Source organism: Pan troglodytes, chromosome 8 (assembly GCF_028858775.2).
Source record: "Pan troglodytes isolate AG18354 chromosome 8, NHGRI_mPanTro3-v2.0_pri, whole genome shotgun sequence".
Taxonomy (NCBI): domain Eukaryota; kingdom Metazoa; phylum Chordata; class Mammalia; order Primates; family Hominidae; genus Pan; species Pan troglodytes.
The window spans coordinates 17,933,772-17,949,194 of record NC_072406.2 but is presented as its reverse complement, the minus strand read 5'-3'; the positions used below and the strand labels follow the sequence as shown (position 1 = coordinate 17,949,194).

Below are 15,423 nucleotides of genomic sequence, written 5' to 3'. Positions count from 1 at the left end.
AATTCTGGTGTAGTTTTTATTGGAGTGTTAATTATTAACAGTTTTTGGAGTTTGGACATCATTTAATATATGCAAGCAGTGCCTTAATAGTATTTGTTCTTCAACCAGGTTTATTACAGACTATCAAGAAGTAACTAGCCAAAAAACTGATAACCATTTTATATAATTTGTCATCTTGTTAAACATTATTTGTAAGGAAAAACTGGAAATTAATTACATATAAATGGATGAATAATTCTCATGTGGGATAGTTTTCACTTGTTCCTTCCTTTGGAGGGCAGATTAGAACATGATGAATGTAGTTTGCACAATACATTATCAACATCTTGGAGTTGTCAGAACTTGCAATGCCCTGATTTCGTTCTATTTACTTTTCCTCAAACAATAACCAAAAAGTAAGTTGAGAAATAAGTTAATTATTATACATTGATACAATATAATATAAAATCATTGAAAGCTTTTACAGAGTGATTTCAGCAATATGGTGGATCAAAAGGCCCCTACTTGTCTCATGGACGCATCAAGAAGTGATCTGAAATAGACTAAAATAAACTTATTTATTTATGGGGGTGCTGAGTAGAAATGTAGTATGATGCCAAGGGCAAGAGATTAGGGGAAGAGACGTGCAATAGTCCATCTAACCCATTGAGGGGAAGCTGGGGTGTGAATTTTTGAAATAGTAAGCTATTCAAAAGACAGTAGGTATTTGGGGGAACTACTAATGGGCACACACAGTCCAGGCAGATACAAGTTCAGAAAATTGCTGACAAGGCCTTAGGGTTTTATGTTGGGCTTATGCTAAGACTAAGAACATACCAAGCATATTAGTTGATAATCGTCATGACACAGAACAAATCTATATAGAGTTAGAAAAATGTCTATATTTTGAAATGCTCAAATAAAATAATAAGGTATATAAAGAAACAGGAAAACACAGTCCCTTATAAGAAAGAAAATGAGTTGACAGAAATTATTTTTGAAGAACCATGAGCACTGAAATTAGTAGAGAAAGGTTTTAAAACAACTATCTTAAATATGCTAAAATTTCCAATTAAAAATATGGAAATAGAACTACAGGAAATTGGGAAAGGCATATATGGAAAAATGAGTATATCAACAATGATGTAGAAATTATACAAAATAAACCAAACAAATTTTGGAGCTGAATGATATAACTGAATTGAAAATCTCACTAGAGGATTTCAACAGCAATTTGAGCAGAATGAAGATATAATCTACATGTTTAGGGATAAGATATTTTACATCCTTGAGTCTAAGGCAAAAAAAAAAAAAAAAAAAAGAGTAAAGAGATGTGAACAGACCCTAAAGGGCTTGTAGGACACCATCAAGCCAAGTAGTATACACAGCATTGGATTCTGAGAAGGAGAAGCAGGAGCCTATGGGGGTGGAGAGATTATGTGGTGAAAACAATCATCAAAAAGTTCTCAAATTGGCAACAGACATGAATCTAAATATGTGAGCAACTTAAAGAATTGGAGTTCAGATAAAAAGACTAAGGCCCACATACATTAAAATCAAACTCTAAAAGCCAACGACAAATAGACTATCTTAAAAGCAGCAGGAGAAACATTACTCTGTATTACGTACAGAACAATAAATTCTGTTCAAGATGATCAACAGATTTTTGATTAGACAATTTGAAGGACATAATAGGTAATACCTTTAATGTGGTAAAAATAAAACTGCCAACCAAGAAATCTATATCTGGCAAAAATTATTTTTTTAATTAGAAAGTTATTAATACAATGTGAGATAAAAGCTGCAAGAGTCCATTGCCATTAGATCTGCTTTGCAAGAAATGGTAAAGGGACTAATTCAGCTTAAAATAAAAGCATTTTAGACAGTAACCTGAAACCATATAGAAGTATGAAGCCCTTTACTAAAGGTATACATATGGCAAAGTGTGAAAATATGTATTTTTGAAAGTTTGGTTTTATTCTACACTTCTTCAAGGTTTAAAATACAAATGTGTACAAGTAAGCATAAATCTATGTTAACATGTACACAATGTATAAATTTGTAATTCATGAAATCAATAATGTGAAGTGGAAACGAAGCTGTGGAAGAAGTTTTGTATAGGATTGCAGTTAAATTGGCATTGCTTTCAAAGTAGATTGTTATAACTATAGGGTGCTGTATATAATCCCAAGAGTAACTACAAAGAAAATAACTACAGAATAAATAAAAGAGCAATTGAGAAAGGAATACAAATATTATTAAAAATCATATACAAAAACATTGTTAATTAAGGATATGAGGATATGAAGGACAAAAAGCTAAAGACATAAATAAAAAATGACAAAGTAATTGTAGTCATGTATTACCTAACATTAGAGATATGTTCTGAAAAATACGTGTTTAGGCCTGTGGCCACATTGACATTAGCTCATTGAACCAGACTTTGGAATTCTAGTCTCCAGAACTTCGAGAAAATTAATTTGTGGTGTTCCAAGCCATAATGTTTGTGGTAATTTGTTACAGCAGGAACAGAAAACTAATTTGGACATAATTTCAGCAATTCTCATTCTCTCTTTCCTGCATCACCAGTTTTTTTCTCTCTGCTAAGTTCTTCCTAAGAGCACACAGGCATGCTGTTTTTACTGTCATCACAAAAATAACCCTCATTTTACTCCGTTTTCTTCTTCGGTGGTTGCTCAATTGTCTGGTCCCCTTTACAGCCCATTATTTGAGTATGTTCTACACTCTGTATCTAATTACTCTCATCCTAAACTTTATTGAATGCACACTATTCTGACTCTTGCCTCCATCATGCTATCAAAACATTCTTGACTTTGTAAAGGTCAATAGTCAATCCCAATGGTCAATGTTGAGACTCCATCTTACTTGTCCTATTAATAGCATTTGACTCTTTTCTTCTTAAAACAATTTCTTCATCTGACTTCTAGGACAGAACAGTCTCACTTTGTCTTGTAATTTCATCACCACTCATCAGTCTTCTTTCCTCATACATGCCATTCCATTGCCATGTAGGGGCCTGGGAAATGTGAAATTTGAAATTGGAAAATTGCCCAACCCAGTATAACAATGCTGGCATGTGATCACTTCGCTGGGGTCCTGAGACTGGGCTGACCCAACCAGATGACACCAATATAGCTGATACCAACACAGAAATGCTGAAAGGTGGAGCCCCTCCTTCTATCTCCATGAAGAAGCAGCATTACCACCTCACACTACATGAGAGCCACAAAGCTGTCTATATTGAACTGCGTGAAGAGGTTCTACCCCAATTATCACTTCCTTAGAGAGCTATGGGACAGTAGATTTTTATTTTATGGCTCTCAGCTACACTGTGGCCTGGAGATAGCAGTGTGCATCTGAACTGAGAGTCACAAGGCTCAAGACAGGGATGTATTAGGGAAACAGATTGTGTTACTGACTACCCAGGTTGTGGATCAGTGCAGTTTCCTAACCCCCACAGAGACCTTCATGCTTTACGACAGAAGTTTCTCTGGTAACCTCTCTTTGGGCTGGTGCCTGTGCTCATCACTGGGGTATTTGCAGGTAATTAAGCTACTCCAGCTCTACCCAGCTATATCTCTGTCACACACTGAATAGGAAGCTCAGGGCACTGATCATTCCACAGTCCATCCCATCACTTGAAACAACAGAAAGCCTCACACAGTAAACAAAGATCGAGTATATACCCATCTGCTTTGGCACAGCTGGCTCTTACTCATAAGTACCCTCTACTGGCCTGTGAATTGAATTGCGCAACTCAATGTAAAAACCTACCAACAGAAGTGCCATAGGGCTATTGAAGCAAAGCCAAAATACACTACTCATGATACTCTACAATCACACCCTCAAGGGCGGAGGTATAAAGCAAAAATAGAGAAAAGAATTCCATCGGAATGAATGTAAATTCAAACCAAGAACTCTCAGCTTCTCCAAATGAGAAAAAAATCCAGTACAAGAATTCTTGCACCATAAAAAATCTGAATGTTGTGGTACCGTCAAAAAATTACACTAAGTCTCCAGCAATGGACTCTAATCAAAATAAAATTGAGAAATGTCAGGTATAGAATTCAAAGTATGGATTATAAGAAAGCTCAATAAGATCCAGAGAAGGTCAAAAACAAACACAAAGAAACTACAAAAGCAATCAAGGAAAGAAAAAAAGGATACTTATTTTGGGAAAAAACCAAGAATTTGAAAACAAAAAAATTCACTGAAGGATTTTTAAAATACAGTTTAAATCTTTGAGAGTAGACTAAACCAGCAGAAGAAAGCATTTCATATCTTGAAGACTAGTCTTTCAAATTAATCCAGTCAGAAATTTAAAAAAGAAAATAATTGTTATAAATGAACAAAGCCTTTGAGAAATATGGGATTATATAAAGCCATCAAATCTACAACTAATAAGCATTTCTAAGGAAGATAGGGAAGTAAGAAGTTTGAAAAACATAGTAGAAGAAATAATGCAGAAATATTTTCTTTATCCTGATAGACATTTAGAAATGAGATTCAAAAAATTCAGAGAATACCTGAAAGATACTATGCCAAATGTACATCAACAAGGCATATAGTCACCAGACCACCCAAGGTCAATAAGAACGAACAAATTTTAAAAGCAGCTACAGAGAAGCTACAAATCACCTCTAAAGAAAATCCTATTATACTAAACAGATTTAACAGCAGAAAACCTAAAAGTCGGAAGATATTGGGGGCCTATTTTTAGCCTTTTTATAGAAAAAAATGGAGAAATCATCTTTCACAGACAAGCAAATTTTAAGGGAATTTGTCACCACTAGACTAGCCCTTCAGGAAATGCTCAGAGGAATCTTAAATATAAAAATATGATGATACCATCATAAAAGGACACGAAGTACACAGGTCATAATTACTATACAGTAATTGCACAATTGAGTCTCTAAAGCAACTGGCTAACAAGACCATGACAGAAACAAAAGCTCATATATTGATGTTAACCTTGAGCATAAATTACCTAAATCCTCCACTTAAAAGAAATAGAACGGAAAATTTGATAAAAGGACAAGACCCAACAGCTTTTACCTACAGGAGATCTACCATTAGGTCTAATGACACCTACAGATTTGTTTTCATTTACATGATATATCAATGTCAGCAAGCAGGACTAGCCATTCTTATACTAGATAAAACAGACTTTTATACCAATGATATTTTAAAAAGACAGAGAAGAGCATTATATTATAAAGATTCCATACAGCAAGAAGATTTAACTATCCTAAATATAAATGTGTTCAATATTGGAGCACCCAGATTCATAAAAGAAATACTACTACACCTAAGAAAACAGACTGGGAGAAGTACAATAATAGTAAATGACATCAACACCCCACTTATAAATGTTGCAGATCATTGAGACAGAAAATCGCCAAAAAAAAAAAACTCTCTGGACTTAAGGTGGAATATGAACCAAGTGGACATCATAATCATTTACAGAACATTCTACCTAACAACTACAGAATACACATTTTTCTCACCTGCACATGAACCATTCTCAAAAATTGACCACATCCTTGGTTATAAAGCAAGTCTCAATAAAATTAAAAAGTCAAAATCATATCAAGTATTTTTTCAGACTGCAGTTGAATAAAATTAGAAATCAATATCAAGAGGAACTCTCAAAGCTATACAAATGCATGAAAAATTAAACAATGTGTCCCTGAACAACTTTTGGGTAAAGAATGAAATTCAGAATTCAACAGATTTTTTGAAATGAATGAAAATAGACATACAACATGCCAAAATCTCTCGGATATGGGAAAGCAGTGCTAAGAGATAAATTTATAGTGTTAAAGCCTCCCTGAAAAGATAGAAAGACCTCAAACTCACCACCTAAAGTCACTTCTAAGGAAGTAGAAAAGTAAGAGCAAACCAAACCCAAAGTTAGCAGAAGAAAAGAAATAAGAATGGTCACACCATAACTAAATGAAATTGAGACAAGAAAAAAAATAGGTATAAAGGATCAATGAGACAAAAATTTGGTTCTTTGAAAGGATAAACAAAATTGATAGTCAGCTAGCTAACAAAGAAAAAAAAGAGAATATTCAAAAAAATACAATACAGAAAAGATAAAGGTGAGGCTGGGCACAGTGGCTTATGTCTGTAATCCCAGCACTTTGGGAGATTGAGGCAGGGTCACTTGAGGTCAAGAGTTCGAGACTAGCCTGGCCAACATGGTGAAACCCGGTCTCTACTAAAAATACAAAAAACAGTAGCCAGGCATGGTGATGTGTGCCTGTAATCCCAGCTACTTGGAAGGCTGAGGCAGAAGAATCGCTTGAACCTGGGAGGTGAAGGTTTCAGTGAGCTGAGATTGCCCCCACTGCACTCCAGCCTGGGCAACAGAGCGAGCCTCAAAAAAAAAAAAAAAAAGAAAGAAATGATAAAGGTGACATTAAAACTGATATCAGAGAAATACAAGAGAGTATCAGTGACTCCTGTAAACATTTCTACGTGCACAAATTAGAAAATATAGAGACTTTGTCACCACCAGGCCTGCCCTAAAGGAGCTCCTGAAGGAAGCACTAAACATGGAAAGGAACAACCAGTACCAGCCACTGCAAAAACATGCCAAATTGTAAAGACCAGCGAGGCTAGGAAGAAACTGCGTCAACTATCGAGCAAAATAACCAGCTAACATCATAATGACAGGATCAAATTCACACATAACTATATTAACTTTAAATGTAAATGGGCTAAATGCTCCAATTAAAAGACAGAATGGCAAACTGGATAAAGAGTCAAGACCCATCAGTGTGCTGGAAACCCATCTCACATGCAGAGACACACATAGGCTCAAAATAAAGGGATGGAGGAAGATCTGCCAAGCAAATGGAAAACAAAAAAAGGCAGGGGTTGCAATCCTAGTCTCAGATAAAACAGACTTTAAACCAAGAAAGATCTAAAGAAGGCCATTACATAATGGTAAAGGGATCAATTCAACAAGAAGAGCTAACTATCCTAAATATATATGCATCCAATACAGGAGCACCCAGATTCATAAAGCAAGTCCTTGGTGACCTACAAAGAGACTTAGATTCCCACACAATAATAATGGGATACTTTAACACCCCACTGTCAACATTAGACAGATCAATGAGACAGAAAGTTAACAAGGATACCCAGGAATTGAACTCAGCTCTGCACCAAGCGGACCTAATAGACATCTACAGAACTCTCCACCCCAAATCAATAGAACATACATTCTTTTCAGCACCACACCACACCAACTCCAAAATTGACCACATAGTTGGAAGTAAAGCTCTCCTCAGCAAATGTAAAAGAACAGAAATTATAACAAACTGTCTCTCAGACCACAGTGCAATCAAACTAGAACTCAGGATTAAGAAACTCACTCAAAACTGCTCAACTACATGGAAACTGAACAACCTGCTCCTGAATGACTACTGGGTAAATAATGAAATGAAGGCAGAAATAAAGATGTTGTTTGAAACCAATGAGAACAAAGACACAACATACCAGAATCTCTGGGACGCATTCAAAGCAGTGTGTAGAGGGAAATCTATAGCACTAAATGCCCACAAGAGAAAGCAGGAAAGATCTAAAACTGACACCCTAACATCACAATTAAAAGAGCTAGAAAAGCAAGAGCAAACATATTCAAAAGCTAGCAGAAGGCAAGAAATAACTAAGATCAGAGCAGAACTGAAGGAAATACAGATAAAAAAACCTCTTCAAAAAATTAATGAAACCCGGAGCTGGTTTTTTGAAAAGATCAACAAAATTGATAGACCGCTAGCAAGACTAATAAAAAAAGAAAAGAGAGAAGAATCAAATAGACGCAATAAAAAATGATAAAGGGGATATCACCACCGATCCCTCAGAAATACAAACTACCATCAGAGAATACTGTAAACACCTCTATGCAAATAAACTAGAAAATCTAGAAGAAATGGATAAACTCCTCGACACACATCCTCCCAAGACTAAACAAGGAAGAAGTTGAATCTCTGAATAGACCAATAACAGGCTCTGAAATTGAGGTAATAATCAATAGCTTACCAACCAAAAAAAGTCCAGGACCAGATGGATTCACAGCTGAATTCTACCAGAGGTACAAAGAAGAGCTGGTACCATTCCTTCTGAAACTATTCCAATCAATAGAAAAAGAGGGAATCCTCCCTAACTCATTTAATGAGGCTAGCATCATCCTGATACCAAAGCGTGGCAGAGACGCAACAAAAAAAGAGAATTTTAGACCAATATCCCTGATGAAATCAATGTAAAAATCCTCAATAAAATACTGGCAAACCCAATCCAGCAGCACATCAAAAAGCTTATCCACCATAATCAAGTGGGCTTCATCCCTGGGATGCAAGGCTGGTTCAACATATGCAAATCAATAAATGTAATCCAGCATATAAACAGAACCAAAGACAAAAACCACATGATTATCTCAATAGATGCAGAAAAGGCCTTTGACAAAATTCAACAACCCTTCATGCTAAAAACTCTCCATAAATTAGGTATTGATGGGACGTATCTCAAAATAATAAGAGCTATCTATGACAAACCCACAGCCAATATCATACTGAATGGGCAAAAACTGGAAGCATTCCCTTTGAAAACGGGCACAAGACAGGGATGCCCTCTCTCACCACTCCTATTCAACACAGTGTTGGAAGTTCTGGCCAGGGCAATCAGGCAGGAGAAGGAAATAAAGGGTATTCAATTAGGAAAAGAAGAAGTCAAATTGTCCCTGTTTGCAGATGACATGATTGTATATCTAGAAAACCCCATTGTCTCAGCCCAAAATCTCCTCAAGCTGATAAGCAACTTCAGCAAAGTCTCAGGATACAAAATCAATGTGCAAAAATCAGAAGCATTCTTATACACCAATAAAAGACAAACAGAGAGCCAAATCATGAGTAAACTCCTATTCATAATTGCTTCAAAGAGAATAAAATACCTAGGAATCCAACTTACAAGAGATGTGAAGGACCTCTTCAAGGAGAACTACAAACCACTACTCAATGAAATAAAAGAGGATACAAAGAAATGGAAGAATATTCCATGCTCATGGGTAGGAAGAATCAATATCATGAAAATGGCCATACTGCCCAAGGTAATTTATAGATTCAATGTCATCCCCATCAAGCTACCAATGACTTTCTTCACAGAACTGGAAAAAACTACTTTAAAGTTCATATGGAACCAAAAAACAGCCCGCATCACCAAGTCAATCCTAAGCCAAAAGAACAAAGCTAGAGGCATCATGCTACCTGACTTCAAACTATACTACAAGGCTACAGTAACCAAACAGCATGGTACTGGTACCAAAACAGAGATATAGACCAATGGAACAAAACAGAGCCCTCAGAAATAATGCCGCAAATCTACCACTATCTGATCTTTGACAAACCTGAGAAAAACAAGCAATGGGGAAAGGATTCCCTATTTAATAAATGGTGCTGGGAAAACTGGCTAGCCATATGTAGAAAGCTGAAACTGGATCCCTTCCTTACACCTTATACAAAAATTAATTCAAGATGGATTAAAGACTTACATGTAGACCTAAAACCATAAAAACCCTAGAAGAAAACCTAGGCAATACCATTGAGGACATAGGCATGGGCAAGGACTTCATGTCTAAAACGCCAAAAGCAATGGCAACAAAAGCCAAAATTGACAAATGGGATCTAATTAAACTAAAGAGCTTCTGACAGCAAAAGAAATTACATCAGAGTGAACAGGCAACCTACAGAATGGGAGAAAATTTTTGCAGCCTACTTATCTGACAAAGGGCTAATATCCAGAATCTACAATGAACTCAAACAAATTTACAGGAAAAAAACAAACAACCCCATCAAAAAGTGGGCAAAGTATATGAACAGACACTTCTCAAAAGAAGACATTTATGCACCCAAAAAACACATGAAAAAATGCTCATCATCACTGGCCATCAGAGAAATACAAATCAAAACCACAATGAGATACCATCTCACACCAGTTAGAATGGTGATCATTAAAAAGTCAGGAAACAACAGGTGCTGGAGAGGATGTGGAGAAATAGGAACACTTTTACACTGTTGGTGGGACTGTAAACTAGTTCAACCATTGTGGAAGTCAGTGTGGCAATTCCTCAGGGATCTAGAACTAGAAATACCATTTGACCCAGCCATCCCATTACTGGGTGTATACCCAAAGGATTATAAATCATGCTGCTATAAAGACACATGCACACGTATGTTTATTGTGGCACTATTCACAATAGCAAAGACTTGGAACCAACCCAAATGTCCAACAACGATAGATTGGATTAAGAAAATGTGGCACCTATACACCATGGAATACTATGCAGCCATAAAAAATGATGAGTTCATGCCCTTTTTAGGGACATGGATGAAACTGGAAACCATCATTCTCAGTCAACTATCACAAGGACAAAAAACCAAACACCGCATGTTCTCACTCATAGGTGAGAATTGAACAATGAGAACACATGGACACAGGAAGGGGAACATCACACACCGGGGACTGTTGTGGGGTGGGGGGAATGGGGAGGGATAGCATTAGGAGATATATCTAATGCTAAATGACAATTTAATGGGTGCAGCACACCAACATGGCACATGTATACATATGTAACAAACCTGCACGTTGTGCACATGTACCCTAAAACTTAAATTATAATAATAAAAAAAATAGAGAATATAGATAAATTCCTGGAAACACACAACCTCCCAACATTGAATCAGGAAGAAATAGAAATCCAGAGCAGACCCATAATGAGTAATGAAAACTACTCTAATTAAATCAAATCAGTAATTAAAAATTTTCTAGTGAAAAATAGCATGGGACCAGAGGGATTCACAACTCAATTCTGCCACACATGCAAAGAAGAGCTGGTACCAATTTTATGGAATCTCTTTTAAAAAATTGTGGAGGCATTCCTCCCTAATTGTTCTACTAAACTAGTATCATCCTGATACCAAAATCAGGCAAACACAGAACAGAAAAATAAAACTAGAGGAACATATCCTTGGAAAACATGGTCACAAATATTCTTAACAAAATACTAGCAAACTAAATCCAATAGCACATCAAAAAGATAATTCATCATGACGAAATGGATTTCATTCCAGGGATGCAAGGATGATTAAACATACACAAATCACTGAACATGATTACACCACGATTCACCATATAAACATGATTAAAAGCAAAAAAAAAAAGATCATCCCAACAGATGCCGAGTTTTGATAAAATGCAACATAAAACCTTTATGATAAAAACTCTCAGTAAACTAGACATCAAGGGAACATGACTCAAAATAATAAGGGACATCTAGGACAAATTAACAGCCAATGTCATATTGCATGGAGAAAACTTGAAAACCTTTCCCCTAAGAACTGGAACAAGACAAGGATGTCCACTCCACCACTCCTATTCAACACAAAATTGGAAGTACTATTCATGGCAATCAGGTAAAGAAAATAAGTAAAAGGCATTTAAGTAGCAAAAATAAGAAGTCAGATTATTTTTGTTTGCTGATGACAGGATTATATACCTAGAAAACCCTAAAGGTTCCTCAAAAAGACTCCTAGATTTAATAAACAACCTCAGTAAAGTTTCAAGAGGAGTGGACCAAGGAGCAGAAGCTCAATCTAGACAGTAAAACTCCCTCTATTTAAGGCAGAATCATCCAGAGAATTGCTAGAATGGAGAATGTTTTTTCCTCTTATGATAAAGTATAATGATCCTTCTAAGACAAACAGAATGCATCATGCAAGTAGGTTTAGGGTGAATGCCATGTAGCTTCTACTTCTCTCTTGCAACTTGGAGATATTAGAAAAAATACTGACAGAAAGAAGCAAGAAATCAGGAGCTCGCTGGTTTCTTCTTCTGTCCTCTTCCCCATGGAGCTGAGGGCTCCTGATGAGTGATCAAATGCTAGGAGAGGATGAATGGTACCACATTATTACCAGTGCCCAGGACAGATGCTAAGCTGGGCAGTGATGCTTTGCAGAGAAGCCTCAGGGGAGAGACACAGGACAGGGAACAAAATGGGGAGTAATGCTGCCTTTGAATTCACACCTAGAAAGGAGGCAGAATCAGGATTAGTGAACAATATTCAGGATTTTGCTTAGTTGGTTGGCTTTATGGGAGTCCTGAGAATGTTGGCTGGTGCCAAAGTTGAACGATGTACTGAGAGAAACAGCCTTCCCTAAGTAAAATTATGTCATTAACCACAAAATATATTTCTTATATACAATGATTGTTTTTCAGAGACTCTCAAAACAAGTGCTTATTTTAGAGGAATATTTTTATTCATGTGAAAGAAAGTTTTTGGTCAATGCAAGCATTTTGGCCACATAAGTCAATGGCCACTGCAGACCAACTGTCCCTCAGAACAAATGTGTTTAATGAAGGTGACACCATCCTTATAAAATCAATAAGACTGAATGAATGTCTAGGTTTTTAGCAAAATCATAAGCTTTTGAGGTGAAGGGTAGTTAAACATTAACCAGCTGGGCCCCACAGGCCACTTTCTTATAGCTGCTTACAGCTTATAGCCTGTATTACAAGGCCCTAATGTCTATAGATAACTTCTGTAATGTGAAGAAGTTTCAAATTTTCCATATTTTCCAGATCCTGCATTCCAACAGATCCACTGATACCATCCTGCGTAAATACCCACTTTAAGGAACTGATTTGATCCTAGAATGCACTTACTATATCTTTATGTTTTCATCCCCCACACCCTAACTAATCAGCAACCCCCCAACTCCTCAGCCCTCTATCTGCCAAAAGTCCCTTGAAAACCCCATTCTAAAACTCCTTGGGGCAGTGAATTTGAGGTTGCATCCTACCTCCTCCTTTGGCCGTCATTTGATCATTCAACTCTTTGTCAGTGGCAACTCCTGCTATTTTGGTGTGTTGGTTTGTTACTACATAGTGAGCACAAACATGGTGGTCCAATACAGAGGCTCTTCCTGTCAGGGGTCAACGAGAAAGTTCATCTAACACTACGAAGAAAGTGAGACACAGATAGTGGCTTCCTTAAGATCCTTCCATCCTTCCTAAACACTACACATTCAATGGCAGGCTCTGTGAAATCTTTGTTTGTTTGTTTGTTTGTTTGTTTGAGACGGAGTCTCAGTCTGTCACCCAGGCTGGAGTGGTGCAGTGGTACAATCTCAGCTTACTGCAACCTGCACCTCCTGGGTTCAAACGATTCTTCTGCCTCAGCCTCATGAGTAGCTGGGACTAGAGGTGCATGCCACCATGCCCAGCTAATTTTTGTATTTTTATTAAAGATGGGGTTTCACCATGTTGGCCAGGCTGGTCATGAACTCCTGGCCTCAAGCAATCCACTTGCCTTAGCCTTCCAGCGTGCTGGGATTACAGACATTAGCTACCGCACCCAGCCAGGCTCTGAGAAATCTTATATTTACAAAACTAAAGGTGATAATTATGCAAGTAAGTATACTTGCACAAGGAAAGTTTTTTTTCTCAACACGATTTTTAACATTTTCACACACTCATTCACATTCCCATACAGTGTTTCCCATCTCCACATCTTAACCAGATGTTCTTACTCCACATCTTAACCAGACGCTCTTACCGGCCTATGTCCGGACATGTGCAGTGAGAGGGAAGGAAAGAAAAAAGACAAAGATCTTGGCACTGATGGACCTCAGTTATGTAAATTCCAGTATAGAGGCCATGCACAATTCCTTCATTGCCATTGTCCAGGTCACGTTTGCTCATTCCCTGACTCTGATTCATTATTTCACTTTAACTTTTCTGCTTTGCATACCATGCAGATACCCCTGCAGGTGCAAAGAGAATTTTCTTTCCTCGCCCTTCTAAAGTTTTGGTGACTTGATTACATAAGATACACTGACAATGGAATAATTAACATAAAATGCATATAAATTCATATACATGTACATGGAGCAGCAAATATGAGACTCCAAGCAGGACCAGATGATTGAAGATTTCATCACATCCTGAGGCTACAGAGAGAATAGGGGCTTGGTGTCTCTCGGGGAGGTGGGGTCTCAGGTAATGGGGGAGAGAGAGAGGTATGCATGGTGAGCCAAGGCTGTCCCCACACAGATGTGAGTCTCTCAGGGGCTCCCCAAGCTGCCCTGAGGAAGATAGACAGTGGCCTATGGAGAAGTTTCTCAGTCAGACCTTTAAAGCATAGGATCTTAGTCTGTTTTTCCTGGGAGTTAATCTTTCCTTGATCCAATTAGGCAGATAAGGCGGGGTTGGGGTGTGCCTCAGAGAAACGCTTTTATCCTCTGTTCACTTCACTAACGTGTATTTCCTCAGCACTTGCAAATCTCTGCCAGAGAAGAAAGCTTTTCAGGGCTATTTCTGTGTCTGCAGCCTCTCTGAATTGTAGCCCCTCTTAACAGCAAGATCAAAATATACCAAAAAAGTACATTTTAAGTGGCACATTTTGTTTTATTGCACCCTGTATGACAAGTCTTAAAAGCTAAGAGTGCACCATGAGCTCCTCAGTTGGGGGCCCCACTCCTGCCTCCTGGGAAGGCAGATACCACCCTGAGACACACTGGACAAGAGCATCAATAAATGAAATGATTTTAAAACAAATAGCTGCATTTTATGTGCCTATTTCCAACCACCTGGCACAAAAGTAAAACACCTGTGCAACTCAGAACAAGTGCAATGATCCAGGCTGGCTACTGGAAGGTCTAGCATGCCATCCAAGTCCTCTAGTCATGGTGAGTCAGCAAGACTCACAAGGAGACTGGAGTTAACACTATCGAGACACCTTTACATGAACACGTCTAGTGACTGTTAATGCCTTAAAGAAGGTGGAGGAGAAATGTCTGCACCCAACAGCAGAAGGGCCTGTTCTACTCATCACTGCAGACCAGGCATCTGAAGCTCTTCTTGTCTGATTTAACCTTGAGGCAAATAGTCCCTTGCTTCAATGGCAAATATTTTCAACTTACCACGCTATTCACAAAGCAGAGATAACAGCATTTAAACCACATGTGCTCTTAATCTCTCTGGGCCCTGCCTATATGTATGAACAAATTTAAATTACTTGCATATCCTCCAGTGAGATCCCTATTCTATTTAAAAATCATATTGAGGAATATGTCGGACTGGAGAGAAAATCAACTCACAAACAGGTACTGTACTTTGCTGATGACCTGCCTTGCATTTAACCCTTTTTTCATTTGACCCAAGAATTCTCACCAGTGGCACTTGTGGCGGCAGTTTACCCTGAGAAAACTTTGCCACAAAATATCTCGCTTTTATGATTATGATTATGGTTATTATTATTTGAGACAGATTCTTGCTCTGTTGACCAGGCTGGAGTGCAGTGGTGCAATATCAGTTCACTGCAACGTCCGCCTCCCAGGTTCAAGTGATTCTACCTGCCTC

General features: G+C 37.7%; 1 non-coding gene across 1 annotated transcript; it reads left to right on the top strand.

Moving 5' to 3' along the window:
• The first annotated feature begins 235 nt into the window (after positions 1 to 235).
• LOC112204669 (U8 small nucleolar RNA) lies at positions 236 to 371 on the top strand. Its single transcript, XR_002938339.1, has one exon. It is a non-coding gene; the product is annotated as a U8 small nucleolar RNA (small nucleolar RNA).
• Positions 372 to 15,423: the final 15,052 nt, after the last annotated feature.